Source organism: Athene noctua, chromosome 15 (assembly GCF_965140245.1).
Source record: "Athene noctua chromosome 15, bAthNoc1.hap1.1, whole genome shotgun sequence".
Taxonomy (NCBI): Eukaryota; Metazoa; Chordata; class Aves; order Strigiformes; family Strigidae; genus Athene; species Athene noctua.
In genome coordinates, this window is record NC_134051.1 from 7,155,563 (window position 1) to 7,160,333 (window position 4,771).

Genomic DNA, 4,771 nt, shown 5'->3' on the forward strand with positions numbered 1-4,771 from the left:
CCCATCCCTAACCCCTCGCGTTGGGAGGAGCAGGAGAGGGCGGCTGCAGCCGGTGCCCCGCTCTGAGGTGCTGCCGAGCAGAGATTTGCAGCTGAACTCTGCACAGAAAGTCGCTCTCAGCCTTTTCTCATTTCTTTCTGGATTTAAGGCAGCTTCCAAATTCCTGCACAGCCAAATCCTGCCTGGGGCTGCCAGGAAACCCGGCCAGCAACAAGTACGTGCCGTTTCTGTACCCACAACACAGCCAGTATTGCTGTTATTCTGCGGGTGACGATGACGGGACGGAGCTCCAGCCCTCCCGAGGATGCGATCCCGTCCCCTCCCGGGCTGCAGCCGGCACCCTGCCCTGGGCGCTCCCCTGGGGAGGGCGGTCGGGGCTGTGGCGTTGCCTCCCCTTCATCGCTGTCTTTTTATAAACCCCCCAAAAAACCCCACCCCACCCCAGATTCCCTAAACTTTAACTGCCCGCCCTGCCTGTAACCTCCCGCTTTCCCAGCACATGGAAGCACGTCGGCTTTACCCGCTCCCGCCGGGATTTATGATCCCCGGGACTTCCTGTGCTGCCTTTCAACGCGCTCGCCTCCTTCCCGCCACCAATAAATCAAATCTGTTTGTTTCGGGTTGCTCCTTCCCTGTTTCTGGATTTATTTTTATTTCTCCCCGCCGTCGCTGCCTCCCTCAGTCCCCGAGGGTTCTGGGGGACACCGGAGGAGCAGAGGACAGCGGCGGAGCACTGAAGCAGCGCCGAGGCCACGGCGAGGGCACACGTTGGGTCTCCATGTCAAATGTCAGTGGCTGGGAAAATCCTGCGCCGCTGCTACACACTAAACACCACCAGGATGCATCCCCACACCCTCAGTGCTTCGGGCTTCCCCTGGAATCCATCCCAGCGTGACCCCCCCGGCAGGGTCAGGCATCCCGAGCTGGCGCAGCGAAGGTGCACGGGGCTGCACACGCAGCATCCCCCAGGCCAGCGCCCTCCCGGCCGTGGCGGGGACGGGGAGCCAGCTCCGGGCGAGCCCACCCGCGGGAGATCTGCTCTGGTCTTTCCACCGGTGACTCACGGAAAAATACTTGTTTTGCAGCGGTCGCTCAGCATGATGGGTGTTTCTGCCTTCATGCCTCATTCTCTCTTCTTTTTTTTTTTTTTTAAAGATCTTTGGTATGAAAACATCTGGGATCCTGACCTTCCTGCGGAGCTTGCCTCACCTGAAGGCATTTTTTTTCCCCCTGCATGTGTGCAGGGCTGGCTGTGCAAACCACGCTCTGTCAGCTGCCTGGGAAGCAGCCCGGTCACGCTCCAAGGGTTGAATTTTTTTTGGATTATTATTTTGAGTGGCTCTTATACAACAGCAGAGGAAGCTTGGAGGGTTTCTACTGCCCCACGCCAGCTCCTTGCGAGCTGGCTTCTGCATGCCTGCCAGTGCCACCAGCTTCATCAGGCCCCCTTGGAAGTCTCTTGGCAAGGTTTGCAGCACAACCTGGGGTGATGGTGTCGGGGATGGAGTGTAAGTCAACCTGGGCGTTTCTGGATGTCCCCACTGTCCCCAAGGCTGGGCAGGACGGGATGAAGCAGGACCTTGCCACGCAGTTCAGCTCCTTGCTGCCTTGTAGGGAGCGAGCTGGATCTGCTCTTTTCTTCCCACCGTCCTTCAGAGGGCAGGGATGGAGCATGGTCCCTTCCCAGGGGGATCAGTCCAGCCCAGCCCTGGCCAGTCACAAAGGGAGCCCAGGCAGCTCTATATTTAACTGAATTAGCTTTTTTAAATTTTTTTTTTCTTGGAAAGGGAAGTGGAGAGGGATGCTCCTCAGTGCTTGCCGCCACGAGCTTTCCCGCCTGACTTATCACACCTTCACCCTTTTCTCACAGAGCACTGACCCTGCCACTGCTCTTTGGAAAGCAGATTAGTTTTTTGGTTGGGTTTTTTGGTTTGGATTTTTTTTTGAGATGGTTTACTTTGGAAGCTGGGATGGAAAATTATTTCCAACCCCCAAATTAGAAACAGAATAATAATAAAGCGCCTTGTTTTGGAGGGGGTGGTGTGTGTCATCCCACAGCAATGAGAAGCTCGTGCTGAAGAGGAGCAAAGAGCTGTGATTTATTTTTTTAACGCTACCCAAAGGACTGGTTTGGCTCCGGGATGCTGCTCTCACTCCCTTGTACGCATTGATGGGGACGGCCGAGCTGCTGCGGGCAAGGAACACCCACGGGTGGGTGCCCTGCCAGTGAGGGGGTTGTGTCACCCAATTTAGTGGTCCTTACACTTGTTTTTGTGGACAAAAGGGGATTGTGCTGTGCGGTTTTCTGCCCTGCTCTTCCCGAGGGGGTCTGGATGAAGAGCTGAAGTTGAGTGATGGGGAAGGAGCAATGTTTTGCTGGGCCGGGCTGGAGGGAGGCATGAGCAGGCAATGGTTTCTCCTCAGGATTTTTTTTTTTTTCAATGCAATGGGTTAGAGTGATTTCACTGTGGATTGCTCTCTCTATGGTCCCTATTCCCCCAAAACCATTAGGTCCTATTAGAACTGGGTTGGACTCTTGGAAAGAAAAGTCATGCTGGGGCAGTAGCTGGTTCTGCGTGGGATGGGCTCATCACTGCCATCACTAGTCTCCACGGCATTGCCAGAATACCCTTATAAACCCTTTTTAAAAAAACCTTTATAACCCTTTTTTTTTTTTTTTTTTGAATTGCAAGGGATTCTCCCCCTGTGTGGAAGCAGCAGCTGCTCAGAGGCTCAAAGACTGGATTTAAAGGCTGAATTCCCACTGCAGAGGAGCCTTCCCCCCACTGTATTTCTCTCCCCATTGGGTCTAACACATCACGTGCCCACAAGCGGTGCCGAGCTGGGGTGCCCTGTGTGCCTTCGAGGTGCCCCTGGGGTGGGTTTTGGGGGGAGTGGTCTGCATGGAACCAATCGCTGCGATTTAATAAGACACTTATTGTATGTTAAATATCAACATCTGATAGGAAACATGTGTCCCGAGGATTAACAGCCGTGTAAAAGATAAAGCAGTGAGTTAAACCTCCAAACAGCATGTTTCAACTAACCCACCGCTGCTGCAGTGTGTAATAACTGGGGTAATAAGTAGTGGGATGGGGAAGGTAAAATGTGTGTCGCAGATCATCATGTCCCGATCACCTCGCGACGGGGCTGCGGCTGGGTTTTCTCCCAGCGAGGTGATGCCCAGGGTTGCAGGATGGCACAGGAGCAACATCAGCTCCTCCTTCCCCCATTTCTTCTTCCCTTTCCACCTCTTCCCCTTCTTATTATTTTTCTTTTCCCAGGCCCCAATTTCTCCCCTGTTGAGGCAAACGCTTGGGCTAATTAGCAAAATGTGTCAAAGAAAATTATTAATGTCCCGGGAGGAGGTTTAGCTGCCTTTGTGCTGGCATTGCCTGACTTCTGCTCTTAAAGGTTTTATTAAAAGATAAGGGAGCTTGTGACGGGCGAGCGAAGCATGTGCTCTCCTGGGTGTTAAAGGGTTGGAGAAGGGGGGATGCGGGGCGGATCGGGGTCACCCTTGGAGGGAGAGATGAGGGCTCATGTTTCTCTGCCTCTGTGTGTGACCGTCACTGTGGTGTCTGGCCTTGGCAAGGGAAAAGACATTAAAGAAATGGCCAAATGCCTCCTTTATTCTTCAAGGGGCAGGTAATTTAATCTCATCGGCCAAGTTATGAATGTCTCTGTGTTACGGGGTTTTGTGTGGGTGCATGAGCTGGGAGTGATGCTTGGGGAGGGGATGCTCGGGGTGGCACTCCAGGTCGGTGCTGAGTCCAGCGGTGGGGAGTGGGGCTGGGGAGGGGACGCAGCCAGGCTCCTGTCCCGCTCGCTGAGGGCAGCAGGGACAGAGGTGCTCAGGCACCGGTTTGCTGGATCCTGTGGCCACACGAGTGCCTGTGGTCGGGCTTGGGCCCTGTGGGACATCCCTGATGCTGTTTGCTGCAGGCTGAAAGTCTCCATCCCAGCTCCATCCTGGGGGCTCCCGGGTGGGTGGGTAGCAGGGATGCAGGCAGGGAAACTGAGGAACAATCCCACTGGGCTCCTGCCAGAACCACCATATGTAGCATTTGACTGTTCTCATCTCTTATGGGTTTGGGCGTGTTTTCAGCAACCCCAAAGCATAACCAGCAACCCCTGAAACACGTACACCCTGCAACCCAAACCCCTGCAAACACCCCAAAACCAGCAGCCTTTGCAGTGGTGTCTTGTAAAAATCAAAAACTACCTGGTAGCTGCCACCATGGGATGACACAAACCAGAGCTGGCAGTGCCACGGCATCCCCGTGCTATGCTGCAATCCCAGCTGGGACATTCATCCCTGGGAGCAGGGAGAGGATGAGGGTGGTGGGAGCTTCATCACCAGCGCACTTGTTATTTTTTAAAATCCTGAGCAATTCTAAAACCTGGCAGACACCGATATCTGCAGCTATAGAGCCCTGAGCCTCTCGATGCATGTCAGAGGGGTCAGTGGGGGGGGCAGCTGGCAGGAGCCTCAGTGGGGGCTGCAGGAGCTGCTCCGTGAGGTTTTCCTCCAGCAAAAAGACCTCTGGGCTTAATAAGCTATTTGTAAAAGTCGTTCTGGATAAACAAGAGACCGTGTGTCAGGCTGAAGGCGGCCTCGCAGGGCTCCGCTGCGCGGGGTGGGACCTCAGTGCAGAAATATTTTCAAGATAAACAGAGGAAAATGAGTCCTGGAGGAGGCTGGAGCTGCTGGCAGCGGCACTCTGCTCCTTTTGGAGATATTTCGGGGCAGGAACTTGGCTTTCTGCAT